Here is a 20599-nt window from a genome sequence, read left to right as displayed (position 1 = left end):
TTACGCTGGTTTTAGCCGCGTTTCCTTTCGAAAAAACGACTCTTGAAATAATCATACTTAAACTTTCATTCAAAGTTTCATTGATAAATAGCGAAATTAATCTGATTTATTATACAAAAGAAACTTACATAACTTGTTCGAATTTTTGATCGAAGCACTCCCACCCTGTACCTTACAATAAATGTTCTTATTAAATTCTCAACCTCGGATATTGCATTTCTAGCTTTCTGATTGGTTTACTGAATCCCGGTTATCAGCTCATATACCTATGTTTGACCTTATATGGGAAATGAGTGCGGCAAGTGCCGCTTAGCGTAAAATTTTTCTGCGGGAAGCGACAGTTCCATCAAAAAAATGGTTTTTAACAGCAAATTTGGTGAGCTTTATGAACAAGAAATAATTAGCGGTGCCTACAAAAACCACAGAAATGCAATAGTAAATTTAACTACGCAAAACAAAAGGATAGATGCGAAAAGTTTAATAATACTTTTAAACGCACAACAAGAGCGAGTGAATTAAGTAGAAAAACAGCAAATAATTTACGAAAGAACGGCAAACTGACGCAGTTTCATTCATCGTTCGTCATAAAATTAGGCTCAGCACTTCTGTAAAGTTTGTTACCTTTCAATCTTGGTCTTGTCCCTTTATACTTCAATAAACCTGTTCGACTTTGAGCTCAATTTCTTTTCAAATAATATAGCAGTTCTTGATGACAGCCGTGGAACCGTAAACAAGTACAATGTAAACACTTGCTTCGTTCGACTTGCACAAGACTTGTAGTTTCCAGAAAAGCTTTTGCTTCGGATCTTCATATAAATCTTAACCGTTGTCACAATTTCCAGGATATTTAGACGACTTTAGAAGGGATTGTTCGAGGAAAATCTTGGGAAAAAAACTCTCTCGCTCGCTTTCCTCGTATGTTTCATTCAACTCAAGAAGTGAACACCGCGCCAGAAATTTTCGCGCCTCCTCATACTATCACTTCGTTTACATCAAAATGAAATGTCCAGTCGATTTAAACTTGAGAAGAATTTAATAAAACAATTATTCCATTCGCCCTTGTTGGATACGAGTCGTTATAGCCAACTCGGCGCTTCGCGCCTCGTTGCCTATTTACCACCTCATTACTTATGCCTTATCTTCTTATGGCAGCTACCAGCTTCTTTTTCCGTAGATTGATGGCAGTTTGCAGAGCAAGCCTAATTAGCATGTTTAGCGCGACAGAACGGCAAACTCTTTGGTTAAACAATAAATACAAGATGTGGAGATTTAAAATTATAAGAGAATAATGTGATGTAAATTACGGCGATTTTAAGCTATAACGTAATCGTAAAAGAAGCCTGCACGAAACAAGATGAGCCAGTCTAAGCGGACATAGATGATATCATTGCTCAGTTGGTTCGGCAAATATGAGTTTGCGGAAATAGAAAGACATTCCGTAGAGGTCAACAATACTTCCGGTATCATTTCAGCGACTTTCAGTCTTCCTCTTTAAACAATGACGCAAAGTAAGACGGAGCACCCCATTTCATTTGGTTGGTTAACTGATTTTGGGAAATTAATAAAATAACGAAATGTGCCTAAATGTGAGTTTTGACTCTCTGCACAGCGCTGATAGCCGAACTGACAATCAATACGGGTACCACACGGGTTAAAGTCATGTGCTATTGCATGTAAAGTTTTCCATACTAAAATTATTATTATTATTTTTATAAAAAGTTAAAAAAAAAGTCATTATTGATTATTATTATTATTATTATTATTATTATTATTATTATTATTATTATTATGATCAACATCATCTTCTTTGCCTAAATGTATACTGATCAAATCAACATTCACATGCAGAGTTGTATTTGTCAAGTTACCATTTATCCATATAATTTATGACATCATACTTATCGAGTAAAAATACTCGAACTGAAGATCGAAATGGCTTTGTCATTGTTCATCAGTGTCACGATGGACCAATATTGCAATTTCTTTATATTTCGTCAAAACAAGCCCTTGCACATCTCAGCTGACATTTATCTTGACTGCGTAAACAAGTTTTACTTTATATTACATGTATATTTTTTGGGTTTTGAATCTAATCAAAACAAACCAAATCCCAAAATGAAAGTTGATAAAAAAGCGGGTTTTCCACCATGAACGGCGTGATTGGCTATTTGGACCAACGTAAGGAGCTAAATTTGTGCCAAAACAATCTGAAATTTAACATTTTTGTCATGTCAGTTTCGTTTTATTAAGCGACGTTTTCGATATTCAGTTTCGAGTAGTTTTACTGGCGGCCGGTATTTGGCTAATAACAGAATGCAAGTCATTCATTATTGATTTTATATCAATTTTATACATGAACGACGACGTTGTACATAAACGCATATAAATGCTTTTTATACGTATAAAATTAGCAGTATTGTTTTGAATTTATACGAGCTGAATTCCCACAGTGGAGTTCCTTTCTTTCAAATACTGCATCATTTTTTTTATCCTTCCGCGGTCAGTAAAATATTCCGCGTAGCTTCTTCTCGACGATGCAACACACTACGTAATCAGATGCAAATTGTTTACATTGTAAAACAAGAATGCCCGGCTTAAGTCACGCACGTAACATAACAGGAACACTAAAGCCACGTTACGTCATTGTAAAACTACTATACTCACGCCGGCATGTAAACGTAGCACCATTCTGATCAATTCCGTATTTGAAACCACACACGCGTTGAAGTTGACCATGACTCATCAGCGCTTCAAAATGATGGCTGTCTCATCGTTCCTACACCCGAGCAGATTTCTGATGATTTTAATTATTTTTTCGACCCTCCATTCTTCATGTTTTACAGCGGATATTCTTGACGCGAGACTTTTCCGTGACACGCTGTTAGAACTAGCTACAGACGGACTTGGTGTCTCCGCTCTTCAGGTAATTAACGAACACAATAATAAGCTAATGTTAAAATATAAATCGCTCTACTTTTTCGGCATGAAAATGAAAACTTCGAGGCCCATAATGTTTACATCAATTGTTTCTTTCTTTATCGAATGTGCGATCAAACGAAATTTGTTTTAAAAATTGTTGAAAACATTAATTGAAGGTTTTTTACCTTTACTTCGTTATAGGTTAGCAAAAAGTAGCTTCATATTCATCAGTTTTCTACCTCCGTGTGGATTATCACGACCCTTACTCGAGGCCCTCATGCTTTGCACACAAAAACTGATTAACATAATATTGATGTTATCCTGTTCACAATAGTTATTTAGAACACATCCATATAAAGATTATGCAGAATTAAGCTGTCAATTACTATTGTCCTAAGTTAACATAATTCTACGATCATATACAACACTACCGATTGCTATATCCAACTGAGATTTCAGTATAAACATGTTGCGTGAGCTTGGCTAAAACAAATGAACGTCATACCTTGCGCGTCGCGCAAGGTCCCCGGCATTCCTTTCAGTAATATTCAGAAACAAAAAAGAAAACAAAATGATAACGCGTGCTAGTGTTTTATTTCACGGATGAGAAAGTTAGAATTTGCAAGTGAAAAGTTATAACCTATAAAGGCATTATCAGGGTCCACTGCCGTTCGGAGTTCTTAGAGTCCGTCGTACGGTCAAATGGCCATAGGGTTACCGGACAACTGACAAATCGCCTAAAATTTAACTGACACTAACATTTGTTGTGGATTATACTGATATTGTTCGACTTTTTTTGTCAAACAGATGTCAGAAGTGTACGTTTTTATAGCAAATTTTGGCGGCAAGACGCTAGACGGCTAGAGTGTCATGTTTCGTTAATAATTTCCTTATGGACCATGTACGCATTTCACCTAAGACCCCGAATTAAAGCTGGGCGCGCGCCAGCTTACACGATGGCTGTTAAAAGTGAAAACGCTTCCAATATGTATCGGAAGTCTTTGATTCTGTGCAGTAATACTCTGTTAGTTGTTTTTACACAATAAGAACTTAACAATTTGGTTACCATGGCGACATTAAAGGTTTCAGATCCCTCTGAAACTGCTTTTTTGGCCAATTATATAATAATAATAACAATAATACCTGTTTATTAATCTCCATTGCAGTTAAAATCTTAAACTGAATTAAAGGGATGCAATACATTTTAAAAACTAACACTACTTATAAACGCTACTATACTACCACTGTTACACTACTATAGCTACTATACTACTATAGGCTTCTATACTTACACTGTTTAAAAACTAACACTACTTATAAACGATGTTATTTTAACACTGTTATACTATTTAACTAAAATTCTGGCATAATTTTTTTGCTATATGCTTTACATGCGTGATCTTGCAAGCATATGAATGGATAAGACTGATGTCTTGTCCGGATTTCATTTTTCCGAATTTTAAAAAAATAAAATTTTAAAAATAAATTAGCGAGATTTGTTGAATTGTTGAAGTCAAAGCAGAAGCATTGAGCCGTGTGTAAGCGAAGTAAATTTACTTTCAGTTTATGAGTACAATTACTGACTAAAAATAACCGAGATGCGAATAGATCGTGACTGTGCAACGAAATGCTGCGTCATGGAGCTTCATTTACACATGCTGCCAAAGTAGTAAGGTGCCGCTTTTCACCCTTGCCTCGCCAAATTTTTAGAAAACAAATTCTTTTACGTGGTTCCAAAACAAAAATCTTGGCAAGGCGGCCCCATCGGCAAGGGAAGACAGGCTTTAAAAACGTTACTTCCGGCTTGCCTTCCACTTTCGCCTTTCTCCTCCTTCTTTTTTCCTTGTGTACTGGGTTCTGTCGATCATTCGATTCGTTGCTTCGGGCTTATTTATTCATATGCTATTCTTGTGCTACATTCGTGGAGGGATACTCTGGACGATCGTAAAACGATTGACACAAATTACAGGCGATACAAAGAATTTATAAAACATGATTTGTTACGCCGGAGTGGGGTGTAGGAGGCTGAGCATAGGCAGGTAATTTAAACCTACAATCCTAGACAAAAGTCTTAGGACAGTTAGTTAATTCGACGAAAAATTGACATTGTACTGACCTCTCCCTTCCCACCTCCAATTCAATGTTGTTTTCTATCCATTATACCGTGAGACAATAGCTCAACATTTTTTTTTTGCCGTGGGGAGGGGATTCGGAAAATTAAACAATGAGTTCTTAACGCAAAAATATTTGTCACTGAGCACTATTCCTGTAATTGTCCCAAGGACTTTTGTCTAGGAATGTAGCTCCGAGTTACTAAATGACACTGGAAATGTGTTAGAAATTCCACAAAAATCGTCAAGTGTTCTTCCGTCTGAACCTTAATTTACTATTGCTAAGTGCATTACAAATCTGCTCCTTTCTCCTCCAGCTTTGTGTCAAACCGTTTTGAATTCAAATACGTTTGCACCGATGGTACAAAAGCCCGTTCCTGTGACAAAACAATTGACGGCAATTCATCACAGGAGCCTTTTTGCTGAGATAAAATTCGTCTCCGTACGTATGCCAAATGTTATTTAAGAAAGAGGCAGCGCGCCTGAGTGGCATATAGTGCTGGTCGTGTAATCTGGAAGCTCCAGATTCAACGTCTTTTACCACTAACAGCACTTGTCCTTTTTAAACTCAAGTCCTCGGTCAAGCTTTGTAAAACCGATTACTCGCCTTCTGCCAGTTGGTACTATGTTATGTCCATTGAAAATATTACCCGCGTTTATCAGTTTCTTTGCTTTGTATACCATCTAGTAATCGATAAAAAGATAAAATAAAATGAGTACAGACAACTCTTTCTTAACGGACACCTCTAAAAGACGGACTCCTTGCGTTGGTCCCGTCCCTGCCGTTTTTCAGTCATTTTACTCAAACTAAACTCCCTATGAGACGGACAGCTGGACCCGGTCCCGAAGGTGTCCGTTTTAGAGAGAGTTGACTGTATTACTGTTATTTAAATCTTCTGAACCCTTTAAAATTCTTTATTGATAAACCTTTTGATGTTGTCATTTTAGGAACACTTTGACAAGTTGCAGTTCAGAGAGGATGCCGTAGATGGCAGTGCACTCATCCCTCGTTTAGCAGCGGATGTTTCAAACAAGTTTAAGGCAAGATTTGAAGTAGTGCGCAAGCTCAAACAAGCCGTCGAATCTTCTTGGCCAACATCCCCTTCAACAAGTCCCACCGAATGCTGTGACGTAGCAAGCTCACAGAAACGTCTAGAGTACGATTCAAGGTTTCGCAATAAAGTTGATTTCGCAAGTTTGTGCGTTAAGGTATCCGAGAGTGCTCCTTCTTCCAGAAAATATGTAGATGATTCCGTGTTGGATAAAATGAGGGAGAATATGCAAAATAATCCAGTCATCAAATGGCAATATTTTGCATCAGAAGATGGCATACTGGCGAATTTCCCCGCATTCCAGGATACAGCAGACTGCAGCTCTTATGATCCTCGTTTCAGACCTTTTTACGTGGAGACAGCCACACCAGAACCCAAAGATGTTGTTCTTGTTATTGACACCAGTGGATCAATGCAGTACGAAGGCAGGATTAGAGTGGCTAAGGAGGCCGCTAAAACAGTTCTAAGTACAATGAATCCAAGGGATAGAGTAAGTATTTAATAACGTACAGCTCAAAACTGTAGAAGGGCTTAAGTCGAGTTTAAAATGAAATGGCCAGAAGCATGATGAATGTGACACCATTTCCAGAGGTTTGTATCTACTTGTCTCTCGGCTGTCTTCTTTTAAAACCTGTTGGGTCGACTGGCTAACACATTGATGTACCGCCCCAAACGCATAAGGGATTTTGTTCACGGAGATACTTCTCACCGAAATTCATTAATTCAGCCTCATTTCGATTACTGACTGACAGACTGACTGATTAAAGGACTCACTGACTCACTAAATGCCTAGCTGACTTCCTGCTCTAACTGGCTAAGTGACTGACTGACTGACTGAACTCTGACTGGCCGACTGGCTGACTGGTTCACTGACTGGCTGACTGTCTAACTGGCTTACTGACAGGCTGTCTAACTGGCCGACTAGCTGACTGTCCGACCGAATTAGGGTTAGCTGACGGTCGGAAGGACGGACGGGCGTTATTTCATTAAAACAAAAACAAAAAATATTACCTACCTACCTACCAGACGGACTGACTGACTGACTGGCTGGCTGTCTAACTGGCTGACTGACCGACTGGCTGTCTTACTGACTGGCTGTCTAACTGGCTGACTGCCTGGCTGACTAACCACCTGCCTGACTGGCTGGCTGTCTAACAGGCTGAATGACTAGCTATCTAACTGACTGACTGACTAACTGACTGGCTGTCTAACTGGCTGACTGGCTGTCTGACTGACTGACTGTCTAACTGGCTAACTGACTGGCTGTCTAACTGGCTGACTGGCTGTCTGACTGACTGACTGTCTAACTGGCTAACTGACTGGCTGTCTAACTGGCTGACTGACTGACTGACTGACTGACTGGTTGTCTAACTGACGGGCTCGTCTAACTGGCTGACTGACTGGCTGACTGACTGGCTGACTGACTGACTGACTGACTGACTGACTGTCTAACTGGCTGACTGACTGGCTGACTAACTGACTGACTGACTGGCTGTCTAACTGACGGGCCGTCTAACTGGCTGACTGAATCAGGGTTAGGTGACGGACAGACGGACTGACTCACTGAATGGCTGGATGGCTGACTGAATGACTGGCTGACTGGCTGACTGGCTGACTGAATCAGTGTTAGCTGACGGACGGACGGACGGACGTACTGACTGACTGACTGACCCTCTACTGACTGGACGGCTGGCTTGCTGTTCATTAAGTGAATGATTGACTTTGTATACTGATTCATTGTCATATTTGATTTCAGATTGGATTGGTGGAATTCGACGACGAGGCCGAAACACCGACTGGATATAACAATGATGGAAGAAGCTGCCACAGCGAACGATTAGCAGATGCCACACCAATCAACATAAAATACTTGAAGGAGTTCGTAGATGGACTTTTAGCTAGAGGTAAAGATGACCATTAGAGTGGTCCTGGATTTTTATATTTGGACTTTCGTGCCCATAAATTGATTTCTCAGTGCGTTATTTCTAGAATTCGAATTTGAGCCCATTTTCCCCATATATGGGGAAATCTGTATTGGACCATATCGCATAATAAAAATCGTTTCTTTGCCAGATATCCCCAAGTATACTTATACGGATACTTATTTACAGTATACGTACGTCCAGGTAGCCTGCGTCGCAGACGAACTAAACCCAGGTAGGATTTTGTGACACGTCCGGCTGCAACGCAGGCGAACGTCCAGGAAGAGTAAACTGAGTAAATTTCCAAGGGAATTATGAAGGGACTTTCCTATAATGGGCAAGACGATTTTTGCTTCAAGAAATTATTTATAACTTGATCAGTACAACAAAATTATCCTGGCTTTCGATCGTTATATGTCTTCAATGCAGATTTCATAACCAGCTTGCTTCGCGTTTAACTGATTATAGGTTAATCTGGGAATGAATATTGCCTCGCTGTATCGATAAACGAAACAGCAAGAGGGGAAGCTAGCTTAACGTGTAACCAAATGAGTTGACGAGAATTGAATTCCTTCATCAGGAGTTTTCTGTTCTGACTTCACGGAGAAAACGTTTTTTTGTTATTTAAATTATTCGTAATGCTTGACTGCATTGTCTTAACTATCCATTATCTTCCAACACAGTGACGTCTTGTTATTTTTTTGTCACACAGGAGGTACCGATTATTCCAAGGCCTTTAGTCTGGCCTTCGACTTGTTAAAGGGCTCCTCTGCTGGAGGAGATTCCTCAAGAAAAAAGTCATTATCTTTCTGACAGATGGACAGCCAACCGACGGAAAAACACTAATCATGCAGACGATAAAAACGAAGAATGCAGAGCTTAACAATACAGTCGTAATAATGACGTATGGAATGATATCAGATTCCTTGGACTTGCAAATCCTTCGAGATATTGCTAAACAAGATGGATCTCGGTATGGAGTACCAAAAGCGTCTGACGTCACTGTAAGTACACACATGAAATGTTCCTTCTTCTTAATATAATCCACAATATATATAGTAGAACCCCGGTAAGAGTTCCACTGTAACGGACACCTCCAAAAACACATTTTGGTGTCCGTAATAGAGAGATTTCTCAACAGTGGAAGCTATTTCCAGTTTTTCTTATTCACCGATGCATCAAGTCCTGTCCGTAAAAGCGGGGTGTCCTATATAGCGAGGTGTCCGCAAGGTGGGAGCCGAGTGGATAGGAACGGACATTCAAATTATGAAAATAAGATCACAAAGTCGATTTTCTGAATGGACAGGGTAAGTACGTTTTCATTCCAAATAGAGCGCAGATGAACTGTGGGTAAAGCTTTTCGTCTCATTTTTTCCCGAAGTACTCTCTTGAAATCTAAATCTAAGAGGAGATATTTCTTAAAGGTCAAATGAACTGAAATTTCGAAATTCCTTGTTTTGCAACCAAACACTAAAATAATTCACGACAATTTCCGACAGTTATCACGAGCGCTCTACTATTATACAGGCCAAAAATAAGCATTTTTTAACTTGAAATATCTCTGCGGTGCAAATTCCAATAACTTTATAATTTGAAACTTCGGAATTCGTTTATTTGGTTCTTAATTAGCACTTTGGCTTAAATAAAAGAAAAATCGAAAGATTGGTTCGCTTGACCTTTAATGTGTCAGCTGAAATGAAAGTGCCTTTTTTGTTTTGTGTTGTTTCGCTTTTCTGTCTAGAAAACGCCATACTACAATTTCGTTGTGATCGTATGAAATAACTGGACTGTTGTCTCTTTGTTCCGTTCTACAGTTAAAGTGTTAATTTAACAAATAGTGCTCGGGACAGAGCGAGGCTTTTTTTAATATGTTCTAACTAAATCCTTTTCCTCTTCTGTTTACAGGCCGGAAAATTTACTTATGTGCAAGACACGAAAAACTTACGAAAAGACTTGGCAACGTACTACGATTTCTTCTCAACAAACACTATTCGTGATAAACCAATCATATCCATTCCTTATGTAGATGCTTTTGGAACAGGTAAGGTACCAGAGGTTGCACAATGTTGATGCCGCACATTAATAGCGGAGCTCTACAGCGGCCCGCAGGGCCGCAGAGCAGAGCCCCATACGCATGAAAGAAGGAACACTATTGAAATGAGTTTTCATGGTCAACATGGATAGCGGCATGGTTCGCGGGCGCGTACGTACGGCGTCAGTACGGAGTCGCGCAACATGGCGGCCATAGTGAAGCAAGAAGGCCGTATAAAGGCGGCCGTATAAAGGCGGCCTTTAAAATTTAAAGAGGTTTAAAAAGAAAAACAAGAAGCAATGAAACAAAATGTGGCTGAAAATTACGTGTAGAAAGTAATCGACTGCCAAAAAAAGTGGACATTGAGAGCCATAATCGATCGATGACTTTCGTGTCTATCTGTAAAGCCAGCATCGTACATGAAGGAGCATTCGAAAGCTAAATCGGGTTGATAGAATAAACAAACCATTTTATTGCTACGGGGTAAAAAAAAAAAAGGGAAAAAAGGAAAAAAGAAAAAAAAAATGACCCTCTGGGATTTGAACTCACGACCTCCGGATCCGCAGACTGGCACCTTACCGATTGAGCTAATCCGACAGACTCTGTAATGCACGTTGAATATATCCTATATCAATGTAATAGATATTGTGGAGTCTACTAAACTGCTGCGAAACTATAACAGGATCGCGAAACTATTTTCTATTGCTAGAAAGCAGATAATTTTCTGTACTCTAAAGTAATTTTTCGTGCCATGAGTAATGATTTTGCCCCGCTTTAAGATTATTATTTTTGTCGTACTGCTGACATTCAGTATAACCGTGAGCTATTTAAATTTGTGTCGCACCTATAAACCGCCATAAACATTAGTACTTTGGCCGCTTATTCACTAGAATGAAAACATTGTAAGCTCCAGTGAAAATTAAATAAATGGGGAGCTCCGCTTTTAGGCTTGCCTAAATCTATATATTATTGATTGATTTGTTCATGAGAAAATAAAACGTTGTATTTAAACTAAATAAACGGAGGATGAAGAATCGTTCTTAAATCAAATTACCCAAAAAACAAACTTTTCGAGGCCCAAAACGGGAGTCGAACCCATAACCTTCCACTGAGAAATGGGAGACTCGTAGTGAACGTAGACGTGAAGTAGGTTCTTATGTGTGGAACTGCTGGTGACTTGGATAACCACGAGTCTCCTATATCTCAGTTGTTAGAGCGTCCAGCCGGTATGTGGAAGCTCATGGGTTCGACTCCCGTTGAGGACTCAGATTTTTCATTTTCTGGGTAATTTGACTTGACAACGCTTCTTTATTTACACTTTATCCAAATCATCACTCCCCTTATAATCCGTTTTATGCCCACAGGTCTGTTAACATCCATAACACTGCCTTGTTACCACGAAGGCAAATTTATTGGTGTTGTCGGCACAGATATTAGCATGGAAGATCTTCTTTCTGAAATCACCTACTTTCAGAAAGGCCAATCAAGTTATGCTTTCATGGCGGACAGCTCCGGAAGGACCATGATGCATCCTCTCCTGCCAGCCCCTTCTGACGCTTATGGGGACCCTATTTTTATGGACATCACGGCTTTAGAACCTGAACCGGAGTTTTATTCTGTATTTGAGTCTATTAAAAAGTAAGAAACCTCCCCGTCCTTTTCACTTCATATGATAGAAGTCGCATAAGATAAATTAGTGTGGGAAATTACTGTGCAGAAAGATGAATTGATAGCTCGAGCCTGGAGCCGTGTACTCGCTTACTTACAATCTGATTGGCTAACTGGGCACCAACTATCGATTGATAGAATGCCCTTTTCGCGTGTGGTTTCGAGAATTATGACGATAATAAAATATTTCGATAATTCAATTTCACCAGAAGCCGATATTTAATAATTCAGCCATCGGATTGTGTTAAATAAATTACTGCTTGTTCTCGGTTTACTCGGGTGAAATCTCGAGCTTGCAGTCATATTGTCCAATAGCCAACATGTGTTAATGAAGTTGTTTTTCGTTTTGTAAGTGGTGGATCTGGACAGAAAAGTATTTCATCAAAGCGTTTCCTGGCTCGAGGTGGCCAAGTAACAGAAGGAGTAACGGTTGTTGAGGTGCCATCAACTTATCACTGGTTACCTGTGGATGAGACAAATTTTACCGTTGTCATCGTGGTAGCAGTCGGCGATAAGGATGAAATGCTAGGAAGTCAGTCTGTTCCTTCAGGTAAGTCACATGAGGATTGGGTTCCTCCCTGCAGACACTCTTTTGCAATTCTTTTTTTTTTCAATATTGCAACAAAGTTGTTATAAATAGGTTAACAAACGGTACCCGGTTATACATCGTAATGATGATTAGCATGTTCTTGGGCTGTTAGCTCGAGACAATGTTAAATTGTCCATTTCCCAGCCCAAATTGTGCCCAAATCCTCTTTCCCAGTTTATTGTTTCTTCCGATTTTTCAAATCCCAGTCCCTATTCTATTGTTTATTTGTTTGTGATTCTTGGTCACAGGCACCGAAATCTTATTTCCTAGTGAAAATTTGCCCAAATCCCAGTTTCCATTTTCCCCTTCAGACCTCTCTTAATAAAAAAGATATGAAGTCATCTAACGGCTATGAAATGGTATATAACTTCCTAGTTCACTTTAACACTTTTCACTTATTTCGAATTCTTTCATTTTGCATAAATTACACAGGTTTCAAGTTTTTGTACCATCGCTTGGACTTAATTAAGCCTGGTGATCCATGTATTCACTTTTCCAGATATGCTGCAAAAGGTCAGTATATTAATATTGCATAATAATTTTTGCAATTATGTTCTATAAATTTGGCACATGAAAAGATTTCCGTTTTAGTAAAGTCACTAAATATTCAACAAACCGTCGACCAAAATGAGGTTCAGGGAGCTAACGATTTCTTCCTATAGTCCATTTGCATTGCAATACCTTTAAGACTAGAAAGGAACGTCGTGCATAACAGAAAAAAATAAATGAAGTCTTGGTAAACCGTAAACACCGTAAAAGGTTTATTAACCATTGTGGTGTCCCCTTCTCTTGCCTTCAACAACTTGACGTTTGTTTTTATTTTTTATGTTAAAACTTTAGGGGTCTCTTCGTTATCATTTTTTGTCTATATTCTCCTCGTCAAATGAATCAACCTCTGCATGTATGAGATGCCCCTCCATCCAATCCAAGGAAAATCCTTGAAAAGAAATGAATTTAGATATGGATTTGAAAAGACATTATTATCTGCAGTTAAAATAAATTTTCATATTTAATTATTACACCCAGATTCGACAGTTGTGAAGTTTGGTGCAGAAGCCTTTTATGACCCATACACCTATCTTGGATTGGATGAGACGGTAAATGAAGTAGAAGCCTACAAAAGATATATGACAAGTTCCAGCTCACCAAATAACAAACTTTTTAAACCGGGTATTCGGGACACAGTTGTCGCCACAAGAAAGGTCGAGGACATTTGGTTTCAGGAAAAGAAGGACTACACAAAGTACCTGGTTTGGAGATATATTGGCACGGCTAATGGCGTTTTCAGAATGACGCCTGGAACCTTGCTGGCAAAATCCTACGACCCAAGAAAAAGACCATGGTAATTTATCTGTCTGTAGAAAGGGCTATGATTGGCTCTGCAAACAATAAATAAATTTGCTTATTTTGGTCATGCACTTGGCTTCATATCTCTTCGAGATGGCATGCCACTGAACAGGAGAAAAATATTTTAAATGAACATAACATAGTTAAAAATCCAGACTAGCAAGAGACAGACCAGTTGGCTATATACAAGGCGTTACCAAGGATATGAACTCGGTACGACCGAGAACGAGTCCAGCTAGTGGTAGGGGTCGGGGGGGGGGGGGGGTGTGTTGAACCCGGAACTTCCAGATTGCAACAACAGCGCCCTAAACCACTCGACCACGCTACCACACAAATCAAACCATTCAACGAAACCGATTTTACCAGAACCAGAGTCCTCATGTTCCGCATCGACAAACGAAACAACATATCGATATTATAATATTACTATTCTTTTCATTTAGGTATCACACCGCGCTAAGCAACACGGGATTGGTTGCACTCTCCACGCCTTACATAGACGCCTTCGGTGCAGGAGTGGTGATAACCGCTGCCCACACCATTTACCGTGGAGAGGTGAACAGCCAGCACAACCCGAATGATAAAGTTATTGGAGTCATGGGAGCTGACTTTCCTTTATCATACTTCCAAAAGTACGTCTGCGAGTCTCACTATGGTTTAAAAGGGCTATGTCACGAGCTTTCGCAAATTTTTGGTCTAAACTGTTGTTAAAAAAGTGGTAGGAAACTTTACCCACGAAAAAAGTTATCTTTGAACTTTAACTGATGATGCGAACTTTATTTGGGGATAGAAATCAAACTGTCTTTGGCTATAAATATCGATTTTTTAAAGGCGCGTGGGAACAACGTGAAAACGTTAGCTAACGTTTTCAAATATCTATCCATTTCCATCCGAGCCAAACGCGCTTTTAAACAGTTTTAGTGCTCTAAAATAGCAGTTATTGTTAATAAAATGGACCATTATTTTTAAGTTTCCTACGACACAAATATAAATTTTGGCTGATAAAAAAAAATCTGTAAAAATCCGTGACATAGTTCTTTAAGACAGGCGATAGGTAATACATTTCTGCTTGAGCATTATTGAAAAAGAGGTTGAGCATTGGAACTATACAATTTCTGTGAAATGGCGTTCTTTTGCCAAAAGGCATTCCGAGGGATTCTTTATTCTCCATGGCAGGTCAATAGAACGACTCGTTTTATCCTAATGACCGCGGTTTAGTACCAGAATACAGTCAACTCTCTCTAAAACGGACACCGTCGGGACCGGCTCCAACTGTCCGTTTTAGAGAGGTGTCCGTCTTATAGGGAGTTAAGTTACAGTTAAATGACTGAAAAATGGCACGGACGGGACCAACACCAGGTGTCCGTCTTAAAGAGGTGTCCGTCTTATAGAGGTGTCCGTTAAGAGAGAGTTGACTATACACGGCGATGCAACACATGCCTCGAAATCTCTTCTTTCGTTCCACCATGCTAATTACACTAAAGATGCTGGTGACACTTGATTTATGATTTCGACATTGCTGATCCTAGCCGTATGCAGGACGTGTGCCACATAGCTCACCACGAGTCAGTCTAGTAGCTCAGTTGGTTAGAGCGCCCAACCGGTATCTGGGAGGCCATGGGTTCCATTCCCATCTGGGACTCAGATTTTTTCTTGGTCGTGTTTCACAAATTTCCTCTTTAATATTTACTATAAAGGGACACGTTGCAGCGACATTTTACAGGGACGAATTCAAAACGTGAACACAGAGAAAATGCAAGAGGCCATGCTATAATGTCTTGCCCATGCACTATGGGACCTGTTGTGTGTAAGCGAACTTTAAGATCGGCACGCCTCAGTGGAGACTAGTACCAGAGACTTGATGACGAGTTGCACACAGAGTATACTTGTAGGGACTAGTAACGCCTACTAGCATGCAACTAGTTGCAGGGATACTCCCGCTGTAGTGTTAACACTAGTGGACTAGTCGCGGAGACTAGGTTTTCGTGTGCGCAGACCTTTAAAGAAACATTGAACATTTCGTACAAGAGTGTAACGGTAGGTTTTCTAATCAGGTATATATTTTCAGACTCCTAACAGATACTTACCCAAAATGCGAAGAAAGCAACTATGATTGTTTCGTGTTGGATGGTGCAGGATTTCTGATCATGCACGATGATTTCCTTGTACCTGACATAACAGCTAAAACACTGGAATATGTGCACATCACCGAAAAGGAAAAAGACATTGCCGAGGATCTTTTACAGAAAGGATATTTAGTGAAAAAGGAATGCCGCAACTTGGAGGAAATCCAGCTGGAGAGCTTTTACGAGTTAAAGATTCCAAAACAAGGCGTGAATACCCTTGATAGCGGAGACCGTTGCAAAAAGTATCAGCTTTCTAGTGTGGTCCAAAGCAATGCGTTTCTGGGTAAGAAATATACATTACATAGCCTTTCAAGGGAATAATAGTTTATGTTATGAATTCGTGTTAACGCTATTCTTCAATCATTTTAAGCACAGTATAAAAGGCTTTACTTTCCAGAAATAGTTAAAACATAGCTGGTAGAGCCGCATAATCAAATTCAGTATACGTAAGCATACGCCTTAACAATACTTACCTATAGTGCACACTGATAGCGTGTCCCATTAGCCGCCGGTAATGTTATAAAACAACCGATTCATGCTTTCAGCTGTCTTAGCTGTGCACTATCGAGTTGTTATGGTGCACTTGGGAAGTTTGGAGAGCACTTAAGAAGCTAGGGTTGCTCTTGGTATAGCCTCGATCAACTCTTACGCTTCTTTTGTGCTCTAAAAACAATGTCTAAAACAATCAGCTCATGCTTTATCTGTGCACTATCGAGTTAAGTGCACTTGGGAAGTTCAAGAAGCTAGAGTTGCTCTCGCTTTTGCAATAGCTCTCGCTATTGTTGCTCGCTATTGATAGCTTAAATGATGAATGTTCCCTGTTTTTTTTCTTTTTTCCCCATTTATCATGTATTCCTAAGTTCCGGAAAAAAGAAGAAAATCATATTCAGCTCTTTGTATTGCTATCAGGAAGAACTACTTACTGTTGGTATTAAAGAACACGCATGATTTTGAGTGATTCCTTTGCAATAAAATACTTGCTAACTACAGGAAACTCTTGAAGGGACTATGTGACGGATTTTAACAGATTTTTGAACAGCCAAAATTTATATTCGTAGGAAACTTTAAAATAATGGCCCATTTTTATGAACAAACTCCTATTTTAGCGCACTAAAACTGTTTAAGAGCGCTTTTGGCTGCGGATGGCTCGTGGAAATGGATTGCAATTTGAAAACGTCAGCCAACGTTTTCAAGTTGTTTCTGCGCGTTTTAAAAAAAATCGATATTTAAACCAAAGTTTGATTTCTATCCCCAATAAAGTTTATATCTTTGTTCAAAGATAATGTTTTTCATGGATAAAGTTGCCTACCACTTAATTAAGAACAGTTTAGACCAAAAATCTGCGAAATCTTTGTGACGTAGTCCCTTTAATAAGCTTATACCTTTACACAATCAGCTTTGTTGATATGTTTTTCTACCAACAGGAATAATATCACGTGACAGTTCCTGCTACTCCACGTCATGCACATGCTCCAGTAATAAGGAGTGTTCTAATGTGCAGGGTTTGCCATGCCAGTGTCCATGCCACTCGCAACTTGAATTTCATTATTGCAAAAGCGAGTTTCCAGCTAGCAAGTAAGATCAGACACTTGTTAATTGATGCATAATTGTTGTATTGAAAAGCCATCATCATCATCATCATCATCATCATCATCATCATGATCATCATTACTTTACTGAGTAAACGCAGTTACTGGTGTTACAGGACCATTATCGATGGTAACAATGTTATGTACATGCTTTCAAATAGCAAACACCCCTAATCTAATTGTTTTTTCTTCGCAGTACTTCTATTTGTCCTGTACCAGCCACTGTCGTCCCATCTGAACGAGTTAATGATCCTTCCGTCAGTGGCTTAGAGAAATGTTTTGACCCACAATGCAGCAAGAAGACAGATTCAGGGTCATGTGACGGAGTCGTGGGATGCTATTGGTGCGTTAGAGACAAGAAAAACGTTCCACTTTCCAAGGAATACTGTGCTGATATCAATTCCTGTTATGGCGGAAAGGAAGGTAGTTTACAGCGTCTTCTTTTTTGCTTTGTGCTGTCAGAAAAAGAAAACAAACAACTGAAAAGCAATCATTTCATTCTCCCTTAAAAGACACACACATGACGAAGTAATATATTCAGGGCTCATTTGTGTTACTTCCACACGGAGAATTATCTTAATGTTGCTTGAAACTACACCATATAGTAGCTATAGAGAGAAGTGAGATATTGAAACCTAGAAGCTCTACTGAAACTATTTCAGAGTAGATTTACATGTAACTATGCAAGTCATCATTTTGACGTCCCCTTTGGTTTGAATGTAATTTTGTGTAGGTTCATAACGATATTCTTACGAAAATCAATCTTGTTCAACTGGGGATTATTTTCCCAACAATAAATATTTTGTTTTGAATTTTGGGTCAAAAACTAGACGAGGCAAGTGCCTCGTCTTGCCTCTTGCTTGCTACGGCCCTGCCTCTAATCAAGGCAAAACGGACACAGGACAATAATTTGGACTGCCCTCCCCCCCCCTACATCTCTTAACCACGAAAGCACGCTACAGGACATGTGGCTTAGCATGTGTTCTGTGTGTCCCAACAAGATTGCAAGTTGTGTCAGATATGTCCAGCATAAAACGCTAATAAGATGCACGTTCCTCATGGCAGGCATCACAAAGTGTCCTCATAAATAAAAGCTCACCAAAACACACCACATTCTGTCAAATATGAATTTAATGTGGAAATGTCAAATACACAGTCAAACACGAGGTACTTATTAAAAAATACTTGCGTTGAATCCTGGACATAAGTGAGTTGTGTGCAACATTTCCCAGTTGAATTTCTGCTAGCAGTTGAAATTCTCTTGTGTTGATCAAATATAGGGATTTAATTGATTAACATTCATGGATATTACTGTAATTTCACAGGCACAAGAGCTCCTGGAAGCCATCTTCCGGTAGACACCGACGACGATGACGAAGATGAAGACAAGGGTGGACTGTCTGGTGGTGCCATCGCTGGTATTGTTCTGGGGTCGATAGCTGTCATTATTGTTGCTGTCATTATCATCGTCAAATGCAGCAACAGAGAGCGTGTTCCTAAAAACCGGACAGTTTCCCAACCAGTGGCTGCCCCGGCCCCTTACAAAGCGCCTATTCCGGCATATCCTCCGTACGGCCCGGAGCCTGGTCTTCCTATGCACGCCACGAGCGTTGCCATGCCACCGAGTTATGATGGGACAAAGTTGCCAGCGGCATCAGCACCCCCATACAACCCTTATTATACGGGTGCTAGTGCACACTAGACACTTACAAAGTAAATTCTGCTTTTTGTTAAGCTTAACATGAAGGCAAAGTGCGAAAAGCACAGTAAATGTCAGCTGATAGTACTTTTGTAAGGGCTATTTCATCATCTGTTGAGTCAATTTTTAAAATGCGTAAAATTACTTTCCAAAGGACGATAAAAACGTTCAAGTAATAGTTTACCAAGGTATAAAACACCAATGAAGTAACAGCGAACAGCGAACTGGATAAACCCAGAATGAAGGAAATTAAGATTGACTGATTGTCAAACTTAAAAATGTTAGGCTAAAGTTTCCAAGTCTCCCATGAGATAGCTCCTTTCAGTATGAGCATTAAATACTAATTCGTACCCTTTTGTGAGTCGCTTCATAAATGGTAAGTCTGCGTTCGAGCCTAGTGGCCCATTAGGCTGGAGCTTATTCCGGTTTCAGTAGCATGAAGCGACCTGGGTGGAGAGAGGCACTGTGAGAGTGTCTTGCCCAAGAACACAGTACAACAGATTGAGCCCGGATCGCTCAATCCGGAGCCCAGCGCACTAACCATAAGACTACCGCGCCTCTTATCACTAAACCTCATTAAGCAGGGTTAATTTTTTTTTTCAATGCGTTTTGCTTGTTTTTGGTAAAATTTGTAACCTTGATATTATGCTACGTAGATTACTTAGACTGGCGCGTAACACAGCAATTGCTAACAAGGCAGCAAAAAATGACGTCGTTTAATTTTTTGCTATTTTTCCAGCCTGCTCATGTATGTATAAAAATTTAAAGTGAAAAATTTGTATTGTCAAGCTTATATCATTTTTGTTTTTGGTTTAATGTATTTTTCACCTTTGAGAAAGGAGATAAAAAGAAGGATGTTATTAGTTGGACTGTAAATGTTATTTACCTTCACAAGAAATTATGTACTTTTAAAGTAATTAAGTTTCTCGACAATTTCTTTTTCTAGGGGGGATAAAGAAATATATATATTATTTCATAATTCATTTGCTGAGTCGTTATTCTTATGTTGTTAAATAAAGTCATTTATACTACACACGTACATTCCTTGCCTCGTTAAACTTTAGCTCAATATTTCTTTTGAAGCCAATTCTTTGGCTAATATGCAAATTAGGATTGGAAGCTCAATTCTAACTAAAAGTCGAGCAGTGGTTTTTATTCGCTTAACCGCAAACAAGACTAACGTGAACCAATAATGAATAATAACAACACTAAAGCCTAGTTTACATGAGAAATTTTATGTGACAATTTTTATTTGCTCGTGCAGATGAGAAAAAATTGCCATTTTTTATGTGACTAATAATAAATTTGTTGACAAGCTGGCGTGTTAGCTTTTATGTGACAAATTAAAGTTGTCACATACGAAAATTGCTCGTTCAGACAACTCGTCACCAAAAATGTGACAAATATTGTGTCAGCATATATGATCCCAAATCTTCCAAACTCCCACCTGGCACTGTGTGCGCGTATCTCTATGTGTATCTCTGCTGCCCAAGGTCATTACTGGCGCACTAGTGATTGTTTTGCTGAAAAATAATTGTTTTGTCA

At 39.4% G+C, this 20599-nt stretch overlaps 1 pseudogene across 1 annotated transcript; it reads left to right on the top strand.

Moving 5' to 3' along the window:
- The first annotated feature begins 2497 nt into the window (after positions 1–2497).
- On the top strand, positions 2498–20083 carry LOC144667454 (VWFA and cache domain-containing protein 1-like; annotated as a pseudogene). Its single transcript, XR_013573315.1, has 14 exons — positions 2498–2923; positions 5979–6572; positions 7839–7986; positions 8717–9008; positions 9910–10045; positions 11401–11674; positions 12058–12254; positions 12726–12806; positions 13320–13635; positions 14084–14272; positions 15709–16049; positions 17191–17341; positions 17552–17778; positions 18681–20083. The product of XR_013573315.1 is annotated as a VWFA and cache domain-containing protein 1-like (transcript).
- The last annotated feature ends 516 nt before the right edge of the window (positions 20084–20599 follow it).

Source organism: Oculina patagonica, chromosome 10, assembly GCF_052425735.1.
Source record: "Oculina patagonica isolate OP01 chromosome 10, crgOcupat, whole genome shotgun sequence".
Taxonomy (NCBI): Eukaryota; Metazoa; Cnidaria; class Anthozoa; order Scleractinia; family Oculinidae; genus Oculina; species Oculina patagonica.
The sequence above is the reverse complement of the archived record's forward strand: the minus strand, read 5'-3'. Positions and strand labels throughout refer to the sequence as shown.